Source organism: Arachis hypogaea, chromosome 4 (assembly GCF_003086295.3).
Source record: "Arachis hypogaea cultivar Tifrunner chromosome 4, arahy.Tifrunner.gnm2.J5K5, whole genome shotgun sequence".
Classification (NCBI taxonomy): Eukaryota; Viridiplantae; Streptophyta; class Magnoliopsida; order Fabales; family Fabaceae; genus Arachis; species Arachis hypogaea.
The window spans coordinates 91,869,895-91,882,393 of NC_092039.1; the positions used below are offsets into that span (position 1 = coordinate 91,869,895).

General features: G+C 41.7%; 1 non-coding gene across 1 annotated transcript; it reads right to left on the reverse strand.

The window, feature by feature from the left end:
* Positions 1–510: 510 nt before the first annotated feature.
* On the reverse strand, positions 511–618 carry LOC112799400 (small nucleolar RNA R71). Its single transcript, XR_003200981.1, has one exon. It is a non-coding gene; the product is annotated as a small nucleolar RNA R71 (small nucleolar RNA).
* Positions 619–12,499: the final 11,881 nt, after the last annotated feature.

A 12,499-nucleotide genomic window follows, 5' to 3' on the forward strand; every position in this document is an offset into this window, starting at 1 on the left:
GAGGCTGACCCTGAACCTGAAAGGACCTTGAAGCAAAAGCTAAAAGAAGATAAAGCACTACTCTCTGTAGAGGACCTAATAGAAATCTTCAAATAAAAAGAAGACATGGCAGCCGAAAATAACAATAATGCCAACAATGCAAGGAAGGTGCTGGGTGACTTTACTGCACCTACTCCCGACTTCTATGGGAGAAGCATCTCTATCCCTGCCATTGGAGCAAACAACTTTGAGCTTAAGCCTTAATTAGTTTCTCTAATGCAACAGAATTGCAAGTTCCATGGACTTCCATTGGAAGATCCTCATCAGTTTTTAGCTGAATTCTTGCAAATCTATGACACTGTTAAGACCAATGGGGTTGACCCTGAGGTCTACAGACTTATGCTATTCCCTTTTGCTGTAAGAGACAGAGCTAGGATATGGTTGGACTCACAACCTAAAGAAAGCTTGAACTCTTGGGAAAAGCTAGTCAATGCCTTCTTGAAAAAGTTCTTTCCACCTTAAAAATTGAGTAAGCTTAGAGTGGAAGTCCAAACCTTTAGACAGAAGGAAGGTGAATCCCTCTATGAAGCTTGGGAAAGATACAAACAATTGATCAGAAAGTGTCCTTCTGACATGCTTTCTGAATGGAGCATCATAGGTATCTTCTATGATGGTCTGTTTGAACTATCCAAGATGTCATTGGACAGCTCTGCTGGAGGATCTCTTCATCTAAAGAAGACGTTTGCAGAAGCTCAAGAACTCATTGAAATGGTTGCAAATAACCAATTCATGTACACTTCTAAAAGGAATCCTGTGAACAATGGGACGAATCAGAAGAAAGGAGTTCTTGAGATTGATACTCTGAATGCCATATTGGCTTAGAAAAAAATATTGACTCAGCAAGTCAATATGATTTCTCAAAGTTTATCTGGAATGCAAGCTGCACCAGGCAGTACTAAGGACGCTTCATCTGAAGAAGAAGCTTATGATCCTGAGAACCCATCAATGGAAGAGGTGAATTACATGGGAGAACCCTATTGAAACACCTATAATCCTTCATGGAGAAATCATCCAAATCTCTCATGGAAGGATCAATAGAGACCTCAACAAGGTTTCAACAACAATAATGGTGGAAGAAACAGGTTTAGCAATGGCAAGCCTTTTCCATCATCTTCTCAGCAACAGATAGAGAATTCTAAGCAGAGCCACTCTGACTTAGCAACCATGGTCTTTGATCTAATCAAAACCACTCAAAATTTCATGACTGAAACAAGGTCCTCCATTAGAAACTTGGAGGCACAAGTGGGTCAGCTGAGTAAGAAAGTTACTGAACTCCCTCCTAGTACTCTTCCAAGCAACACAGAAGAGAATCCAAAAGGAGAATGTAAGGCCATCAACATAGCCGAATTTGGAAAGGAGGAAGAGGCAGTGATCATCACTGAAGAAGACCTCAATGGACGTCCACTGGCCTCCAATGAGTTCCCTAATGAGGAACCATGGGAATCTGAGGCTTACACTGAGACTATAGAGATTCCATTGGATTTACTTTGGCCATTCATGAGCTCTGATGAGTATTCTTCCTCTGAAGAGGACGAAGATGTCAATGAAGAGCAAGTTGCTAAGTACATTGGAGCAATCATGAAGCTAAATGACAAGTTATTTGGTAATGAGACTTGGGAGGACAAACCCCCTTTGCTCACCAAAGAACTGGATGACTTGACTAGGCAGAGATTACCTCAAAAGAGACAGGACCCTGGAAAGTTCTCAATACCTTGTACATTAGGCACCATGACCTTCGAGAAGGCTTTGTGTGACCTAGGGTCAAGCATAAACCTCATGCCTCTCCCTGTAATGGAGAAGCTAGGGATCTTTGAGGTACAAGCTGCAAGAATCTCACTAGAGATGGCAGATAATTCAAGAAAACAAGCTTATGGACTTGTAGAGGATGTTCTGGTGAAGATTGAAGACCATTACATCCCTGATAATTTCATAGTCCTAGAGACTAGAAAGTGCATGGATGAATCCATCATCCTTGGCAGACCCTTCCTAGCCACAACGAAGGCTGTGATTGATGTTGACAGAGGAGAATTGATCATTCAAGTGAATAAATAATCCTTTGTGTTTAAGGCTTAAGGATATCCCTCTGTAACCATGGAGAGCAAGCATGAAGAGCTTCTCTCAAAACAGAGTCAAATAGAGCCCGCACAGTCAAACTCTAAGTTTGGTGTTGGGAGGCCACAACCAAATTCTAAGTTTGGTGTTGAACCCCCACATTCAAACTCTAAGTTTGGTGTTGGGAGGTTCCAACATTACTCTGAACATTTGTGAGGCTCCGTGAGGGCCCACTGTCAAGCTACTGACATTAAAGAAGCACTTGTTGGGAGGCAACCCAATGTTATATTTATCTATTTTCCATTGTTATTTTATGTTTTCTATGGGTTGATGATCATGTGAAGTCACAAAAACAATTGAAAAAGCAAAAACAGAATGAAAAATAGCACACCCTGGAGGAAAAGCTTGCTGGCGTTTAAACGCCAGTAAGGGTAGCAAATGGGCGTTTAACGCCCAGTCTGGCACCATTCTGGGCGTTTAACACCAGAGAGGGACACCAGACTGGCGTTTAACGCCAGAAAGGGGCACCAGACTGGCGTTTAACGCCAGAAAAGGGCAGCAGCCCGGCGTTTAACGCCAGGATTGGTAGAAAGGGCATTTTACACGCCACCATTCTCTTCACCACTCACATCCATCTTTCATAAAACCCCACCTACCCCACCTTCCAAATTCAAACCACTTTCCCTCCCAAACCCACCCATAATGGCCGAACCCTACCCCTCTCTCCACCCTTATATAAACCATTCTTCACTCCTTCATTTTCACACAACCTAAACACTACTTCTCCCCCTCAGCCGAACCACATAAGCCCCCTCCATCTCCTCTATTTCTTCTTCTTCTACTCTTTTCTTTCCTCTTTTGCTCGAGGACGAGCAAACCTTCTAAGTTTGGTGTGGTAAAAGCATTGCTTTTTGTTTTTCCATAACCATTTATGGTACCTAAGGCCGGAGAAACCTCTAGAAAGAGGAAAGAGAAGGCAAAATCTTCCACCTCCGAGTCATGGGAGATGGAGAGATTCATCTCAAGGGTGCACCAAGATCACTTCTATGAAGTTGTGGCCATGAAGAAGGTGATCCCTGAGGTCCCTTTCAAACTCAAAAAGAGTGAATATCCGGAGATCCGACATGAGATCCGAAGAAGAGGTTGGGAAGTTCTTACCAACCCCATTCAACAAGTCGGAATCTTAATGGTTCAAGAGTTCTATGCCAATGCATGGATCACCAAGAACCATGATCAAAGTGTGAACCCGAACCCAAAGAATTGGCTTACAATGGTTCGGGGGAAATGCTTAGATTTTAGTCCGGAAAATGTAAGGTTGGCATTCAACTTGCCCATGATGCAAGGAGATGAATACCCCTACACTAGAAGGGTCAACTTTGATCAAAGGTTGGACCAAGTCCTCATAGACATTTGTGAAGAGGGCACTCAATGGAAGAGAGATTCAAGAGGGAAGCCGGTTCAACTGAGAAGGCATGACCTCAAGCCCGTGGCTAGGGGATGGTTGGAGTTTATCCAATGCTCAATCATTCCTACTAGCAACCGGTCCGAAGCTACTATAGACCGGGCTATCATGATTTATAGCATCATAATTGGAGAGAAAGTAGAAGTTATGAGGTTATATCCCAAGAACTTTATAAGGTGGCGGACAAGTCCTCTACCTTGGCAAGGTTAGCCTTCCCTCATCTCATTTGTCACCTCTGTAATTCAGTTAGAATTAACATAGAGGGAGAAATCCTCATTGATGAGGACAAGCCCATCACTAAGAAAAGGATGGAGCAAACAAGAGATCCCACTCATGGACATGAGGAAATTCCTCATCATGAAATCCCTGAGATGCCTCAAGGGATGCACTTTCCTCCTCAAAACTATTGGGAGCAAATCAACACCTCCCTAGGAGAATTGAGTTCCAACATAGGACAAATAAGGGTGGAGCACAAAGAAAATTCCATCCTCCTCCATGAAATTAGAGAAGACCAAAGAACCATGAGAGAGGAGCAACAAAGGCAAGGAAGAGACATTGAGGAGCTCAAGCACTCCATAAGATTTTCAAGAGGAAGAACAAGCCGCCATCACTAAGGTGGACCCGTTCTTTAATTTCCTTGTTCTTTAATTTTCTATTTTTTGAACTTTTATGCTTTATGTTTTATTTATGTTTGTGTCCTATGATCATTAGTGTCTTAGTGTCTATGCCTTAAAATTATGAATGTCCTATGAATCCATCACCTTTCTTAAATAAAAAATGTTCTTAATTGAAAAAGAGAAGAATTGCATGAATTTCAAATTTTATAACAGATTAATTATTTTGATGTGGTGGCAATACTTTTGATTTCTGAATGTATGCTTGAGCAGTGCATATATCTTTTGAATTTGTTGTTCATGAATGTTAAAAGTGTTGGCTGTTGAAAGAATGATGAAAAAGGAGACATGTTACTGAGGATCTGAAAAATCATAAAAATGATTCTTGAAGCAAGAAAAAGCAGTGAATTCAAAAAAAAAGAGCAAGTAGAAAAAGCCAATAGCCCTTTAAACCAAAAGGCAAGGGTAAAAATAAAAAAGATCCAAGGCTTTGAGCATCAGTGGATAGGAGGGCCCACAGGAATAAAATCCTGGCCTAAGCGGCTAAACCAAGCTGTCCTTAACCATGTGCTTGTGGCGTGAATGTGTCAAGTGAAAACTTGAGACTGAGCGGTTAAAGTCGTGATCCGAAGCAAAAAGAGTGTGCTTAAGAACCCTGGACACCTCTAATTGGGGACTCTAGCAAAGCTGAGTCACAATCTGAAAAAGGTTCACTCAGTTATGTGTCTGTGGCATGGATGTATCCGGTGGTAATACTGGAAAACAGAGTGCTTTGGACCACGGCCAAGACTCATAAAGTAGCTGTGTTCAAGAATCATCATACTTAACTAGGAGAATCAATAACACTATCCGGATTCTGAGTTCCTATAGAAGCCAATCATTCTGAACTTCAAAGGATAAAGTGAGATGCCAAAATTGTTCAGAGGCAAAAAGCTAAAAGCCCCGCTCATCTAATTAATACTGATCTTCATAGATGTTTTTGGAATTCATTGTATATTCTCTTCTTTTTATCCTATTTGATTTTCAGTTGCTTAGGGACAAGCAACAATTTAAGTTTGGTGTTGTGATGAGCGGATAATTTATACGCTTTTTGGCATTGTTTTTAGTATGTTTTTAGTATGTTTTAGTTAGTTTTTATTATATTTTTATTAGTTTTTATTTAAAATTCACTTTTCTAGACTTTACTATGAGTTTGTGTGTTTTTCTGTGATTTTAGGTATTTTCTGGCTGAAATTGAGGGACCTGAGCAAAAATCTGATTCAGAGGCTGTTGGATTCTGACCTCCCTGCACTCGAAGTGGATTTTCTGAAGCTACAGAAGCCCACTTGGCACGCTCTCAATTTTGTTGGAAAGTAGACATCATGGGCTTTCCGGCAATATATAATAGTTTATACTTTTCTCGAGATTTGATGGCCCAAAGCGGCGTTCCAAGTCAGCTCAAGAATTCCCGGCGTTAAACGCCGGAACTGGCACAAAAGTGGGAGTTAAACGCCCAAACTGGCACAAAAGCTGGCGTTTAACTCCAAGAAAAGTCTCTACACATGGAATATTCAATGCTCACCCCAAGCACACACCAAGTGGGCTCGGAAGTGAATTTTTACATCATTTACTCATTTCTGTAAACCCTAGGCTACTAGTTCTCTATAAATTAGACCTTTTGCTATTGTATTTTCATCTTGGGAGCTATCTTCGATTAGTCTTATGCTATCTTAGATCATGGGGCTGGCCTCATGGCCATGCCTAGACATTTTTTCTTATGTATTTTCAACGGTAGAGTTTCTACACACCATAGATTAAGGTGTGGAGCTCTGTTGTACGTTGAGTATTAATGCAATTACTATTGTTCTTCTATTCAATTCAGCTTATTCTTTGGTGCATGAAATTGTGATCATCAATGGCGCCATCAACATGGTACGCTCAATTGCAATCTCAACTCTTTATCACAACTTCACTCAACTAACCAGCAAGTGCACTGGGTCGTCCAAGTAATAAACCTTACGCGAGTAAGGGTCGATCCCACGGAGATTGTTGGTATGGAGCAAGCTATGGTCATCTTGTAAATCTCAGTCAGGCAGATTCAAATGGTTATGAATGATTTATGAATAAAGCATAAAATAAAGATAGATATACTTATGCAATTCATTGGTGAGAATTTCAAATAAGCGTATGGAGATGCTTTGTCCCTTCTGTCTCTCTGCTTTCCTACTGTCTTCATCCAATCCTTCTTACTCCTTTCCATGGCAAGCTGTATGTTGGGCATCACCGTTGTCAATGGCTACAGTCTCATCCTCTCAGTGAAAATGTCAACGTGCTCTGTCACAGCACGGCTATTCAGCTGTCGGTTCTCGATCATGTCGGAATAGAATCCAGTGATTCTTTTGCGTCTGTCACTAACGCCCCACAATCGCGAGTTTGAAGCTCGTCACAGTCATTCAATCCTTGAATCCTACTCAGAATACCACAGACAAGGTTTAGACCTTTCGGATTCTCTTGAATGCCGCCATCAATTCTAGCTTATACCACGAAGATTCTGATTAAGGAACCCAAGAGATATCCACTCAATCTAGGGTAGAACGGAGGTGGTTGTCAGGCACACGTTCATAGGTGAGAATGATGATGAGTGTCACGGATCCTTACATTCATCAAGTTGAGGAACAAGTGATATCTTAGAACAAGAATAAGCTGAATTGAATAGAAGAACAATAGTAATTGCATTAATACTCGAGGTACAGTAGAGCTCCACACCTTAATCTATGGTGTGTAGAAACTCCACCGTTGAAAATACATAAGAACAAGGTCTAGGCATGGCCGAGAAGCCAGCCCCCATGATCTAAGATAGCATAAGACTTCTCAAAGATAGCTACCAAGATGAGAATACAATAGTAAAAGGTCCTATTTGTAGAGAACTAGTAGCCTAGGGTTTACAAAGATTAGTAAATTACATAAAAAAACACTTCCGGACCCACTTCGTGTGTGCTTGGGCTGAGCATTGAAGCATTTTCGTGTAGAGACTCTTCTTGGAGTTAAACGCCAGCTTTTGTGCCAGTTTGGGCGTTTAACTCCCATTCTTGTGCCAGTTCCGGTGTTTTACGCCAGAATTCTTGAGCTGAATTTGAACGCCTATTTGGGCCATCAAATCTCGGGCAAAGTATGGACTATTATATATTGCTGGAAAGCCCAAGATGTCTACTTTCTAACGCGGTTGAAGGCGCGCCAATTGGGCTTCTGTAGCTCTAGAAAATCCACTTCGAGTACCGGGAGGTCAGAATCCAACAGCATCTGTAATTCTTTTCAGCCTCTGAATCAGATTTTTGCTCAGGTCCCTCAATTTCAGCCAGAAAATACCTGAAATCACAGAAAAACACACAAACTCATAGTAAAGTCTAGAAAAGTGAATTTTAACTAAAAACTAATAAAAATATAATAAAAACTAACTAAAACATACTAAAAACATACTAAAAATAATGCCAAAAAGCGCATAAATTATACGTTCGTCATTCTTGTTCTAAGATATTCATTTGCACCCAAGAACATGATGAATGTGATGATTATGTGATGCTCATCATCATTTTCACTTATGAACCCGTGCCTGACAACCACTTTCGTTCTACATGCAAACAAGGCTTGAATGTTTATCTCTTGGATCCCTTAATCAGAATCTCCGTGGTATAAGCTAGAATTGATGGCGGCATTCTTGAGAATTTGGAAAGTCTAAACCTTGTCTGTGGTATTTCGAGTAGGATTCAAGGATTGAATGACTATGACGAGCTTCAAACTCGCGAGTGTTGGGCGTTAGTGATAGATGCAAAAGAATCACTGGATTCTATTCCGACATGATCAAGAACCGACAGATGAATAGCCATGCTGTGACAGAGTGCGTTGAACATTTTCACTGAGAGGACGGGACTGTAGCCATTGACAATGATGATGCCCAACATACAGCTTGCCATGGAAAGGAGTAAGAAGGATTGGATGAAGACAGTAGGAAAGCAGAGAGACAAAAGGGACAAAGCATCTCCATACGCTTATCTGAAATTCTTACCAACGAATTACTAAGTATCTCTATCTTTATTTTATGTTTTATTTATCTTTTAATTATTAATCCTCCATAACGATTTGAATCCGCCTGACTGAGATTTACAAGATGACCATAGCTTGCTTCATACCAACAATCTCCGTGGGATCGACCCTTACTCGCGTAAGGTTTATTACTTGGACGACCCAGTGCACTTGCTGGTTAGTTGTACGAAGTTGTGATAAAGATTTGAGATTGCAATTGAGCGTACCATGTTGATGGCGCCATTGATGATCACAATTTCATGCACCATGACGCACTCTCGAAACTAGCCAGCACCAAACCAGGGGGCAACAATAGAAGCCTCATCCAGGAAATGTTACAGAACCCGTCAATCTCGAAAGAGGAAAAGTCCTAGCCATAGTAAACCAGGACCAAGGATGGATGACCCCATAATCAACTGCCTCAAAACAAGAACATTCCCCACAGAAGAAAAGGAGGCAAAGATGCTAAAAAGGGAGGCACAATACTACACCATCATAAACAACATCCTGTACAAAAGAGGGATCTCAGTACCATTATTAAAATGCGTGCCGACCTCCCACACAAAGGAAGTATTAGAAGAAGTACACGGCGGCATTTGTGGCAATCATCTCGGAGCACGGGCCCTCGCCAAAAAAGTACTCCGGGCAGGGTTCTATTGGCCAACATTACAAAAAGAAGCCACAGAATTTGTAAAGACATGTCCACCATGTCAGAAACATGCCAACTTTCACATTGCCCCGCCAGAAGAGCTCATCAGCGTGACTTCGCCTTGGCCGTTTGCAAAATGGGGACTCGATCTTCTCGGCCCCTTTCCCCAGGGATCAGGACAAGTTAAATTTCTCATAGTAGGGGTAGATTACTTTATAAAGTGGATCGAGGCAGAACCCCTAGCCAACGCCACCGCCCAAAGAAGCCGAAAATTCCTATATAGAAATATTGTCACAAGGTTCGGAGTTTCATATTCAATAATCACAGACAATGGCACTCAATTCACAGATGCAAGCTTCAGAAAACTAGTAGCCGACTTGAATATAAAGGACCAGTACACCTCTGTCGAACATCCACAGGCCAATGGACAGGCCGAAGCTGCCAACAAAGTCATATTGGCCGGGTTAAAACGGAGATCACAAGATGCAAAGGGAACCTGGGCAGAAGAGCTTCCACAGGTCCTATGGGCATATCGAATGACGTCACATTCCACCACAAAGGAATCCCCCTTCCGGTTAGCATAAAAAATAGAGGCAATGATTCCAGTAGAGATTGAGGAAAGATCTCCTAGAGTAGTTCATTACAATGAAGGAGAAAACTCCCAACTTCAGAGGGAAGAGCTCGACCTACTACCTGAAATCCAAGAAAGAGCTCGGATCAGGGAGGAAGCTCTAAAGCGCCGAATGGCTTCCAGATATAATCAAAGGGTAGTACCGAGAAGTTTTGCAGAGAATGATCTTATCCTAATCCGAAATGATATTGGAACAAGTCAACCAGGAGAAGGAAAGCTGGCAGCAAACTGGAAAGGACCCTACCGAGTTATAGAAGTACTTGGGAAGGGCTACTACAGACTATCCGAACTCGATGGACGAGAGCTTCCCAGATCATGGCACGCCTGCAACTTAAGAAGGTACTACAGTTAGAAAAGGTAAAGGATCTCATTATTGGATGCACTCTTTTTCCTGAAAAGGTTTTTTAATGAGGCACCAGGTTGAGACCTAGACACTATCCAACTTAAAAGGATGAAAAAATTCCCACATGTATATATTCGCACTTTTCTTTTAATAAAATTTATTTAGATATTCTACAAGATTTCAAGACGCATTAATCTGAAGTATTCATCGTCCGATTATAAAGCAACAGATCGGCAGAAAGTGAAAAATAATTTCACTGCACGATCACGATAAAGATCACTGTCTGATAAAGGTGAAAACGCGATTCACCCAAAAGACGATCTAAAGATGCCAACCACTTTCTACAAATCGGCAAAGATGAACACAGAATAATGTAAGAAGTTATCAAAAGCAATCCAAAAAAGAACCTGACGAGGTCTTACAGATAGCTAAAATAATAACTTAAAGACTGGCCGACGTTCAGAAGTCGGACCAAGTCAACCCAAGTTATAAGTAAACCCTGGAAAGAGGTCTGGCCAACCCTATTAAAGAGGATTACTTTAACTTTCCTACAAAACAAAGTTATAAAAGTAATCCCTGAAAGAGACCTGACAATGGTCCAAGAAAGAGGATTACAAAAATAACTTAGAAAGAGATCGACCTAACGAAGTCGGTTTCCTACAAAACAAAGTTATAAAAGTAATCCCTGAAAGAGACCTGACAAAGGTCCAAGAAAGAGGATTAAAAAAATAACTTAGAAAGAGATCGACCTAACGAAGTCGGTTTCCTACAAAACAAAGTTATAAAAGTAATCCCTGAAAGAGACCTGACAAAGGTCCAAGAAAGAGGATTACAAAAATAACTTAGAAAGAGATCGACCTAACGAAGTTGGTTTCCTACAAAACAAAGTTATAAAAGTAATCCCTGAAAGAGACCTGACAAAAGTCCAAGAAAGAGGATTACAAAAATAACTTAGAAAGAGATCGACCTAACGAAGTCGGTTTCCTACAAAACAAAGTTATAAAGGTAATCCCTGAAAGAGACCTGACAAAGGTCCAAGAAAGAGGATTACAAAAATAACTTAGAAAGAGATCGACCTAACGAAGTCGATCTCCTACAAAACAAGTTATAAAAGTAATCCCCGAAAGAAACCTAATAAAGGTCCACGAAAGGGGATTACAGAAATAACTTAGAAGGGGACCAACGTAAAGGAATCGGTTACGGAGTGCCAAAAATACGTACAAAAATGAGAAAACCGAGAAACATGTCGGACCCACACAGACACAACCTCAAAGGATCCAAGCTATAAACAATACATACAAAGCAATCCAAAGAGGTCGAGCTGCAAGGTTCCAACATTCTCAGAAAACAGAAGAGATAACAAGTCAAAAACCTTTATATAATCTACAAAGTTATAAAGCCTTGGAGGCCATCAAGACCTACCTTAAAAGGATAGCGAGCTACTCTTTGTTTTACAAAATAAAAGTTGCTAAAACAAGCAACTAGAAAACGTTAGCAAATAAACAAAAAGTTTTAAGAGCCCACAAGCCGGGCCAACTACATAAATATCCAGAAAGAGATCAGCAAGCATCAGGAGCCTTCTTGGCAGCATCAGGACAAGGAGAAGGAAGATGAGTCTAAATAGGCACAGCGTCTATAGTTCCATCCTCCCGGCTCAGAACCTGGCAATCCGAATCAGGTGCAACCGGAGAAGCAGAAGAGGTCGACACTTTGGCAGAGGACACAGGGGGAGGATCAGCATCATCATCACCCTCGTCATCAGGGACAATCTTGCCATCCCTGACAACGTTGTCCAGGCTGAAAGGGGTGAGATCGGCCTCGGGAGCAATAACCCGAACTTGCTCCTTCAAGTTCTCGTAAGCAGCAGTCACGCTGCCAAAGAGATGACCTTGGAGCTCAGAATAATCTTCCCGGACATTGTCCAACTCCCCCCTCAGGCGCATCACCTCCCGATAAGACATAATGTAACTCTCCTTATGCATCATAGCTGTGTCCTCGGCCAACCTCAAAGAAGCTGCCAGTGAAAGGGAACTCGCCTTCTCGTTCTCTAGATCCTTCTCCAACTTGGTCACCTTTACTTCAAGTTCCTCCTTCAGCTCCCTCATCCGGTCAAACTCCTGCTTTGCCTCCTCCATAAATGCTTTGGTGGCGTGGAGAGGAAGATTCTGAGCAGTCCGGTATATAGCAGCCGCCATATACGCCATCTTTACGTTATTTCGGGCCATAAATTCTAAATGATGTAGGATGGACACATCGTCCATGGAGAGGGTACCATAGGGACCGATTTGCTGATCCACAAATTCAATGGCATTAAAATCGAGAGCATTGAGGTCGAAAGGCTCAGCTGTTTTTTGTTTTTTATTGGGAGGAGCAACAGAAGGAGCAGCAGAAGTAGGGTGAGGATCCACCAGACAAACTCGGGGAGTAGGGATCACCTTCTTCACCCCAGGGGAACTCGGCACAGACGGCTTCACGCGCACTTGGGAGGATCCTTCCCCAGCTGCCTTGGCCAAGATGTTTCTAGCAGCAGTCGCCCTCTACGCTCTTTTAAAAGCTTTCATGGATTCATTATTCTTCATTGCCTCTGCAAATAAAACAGAAATTAAGCTACAAGTCAGAAAAGACAGTCACAAGCAATATAAACATATAA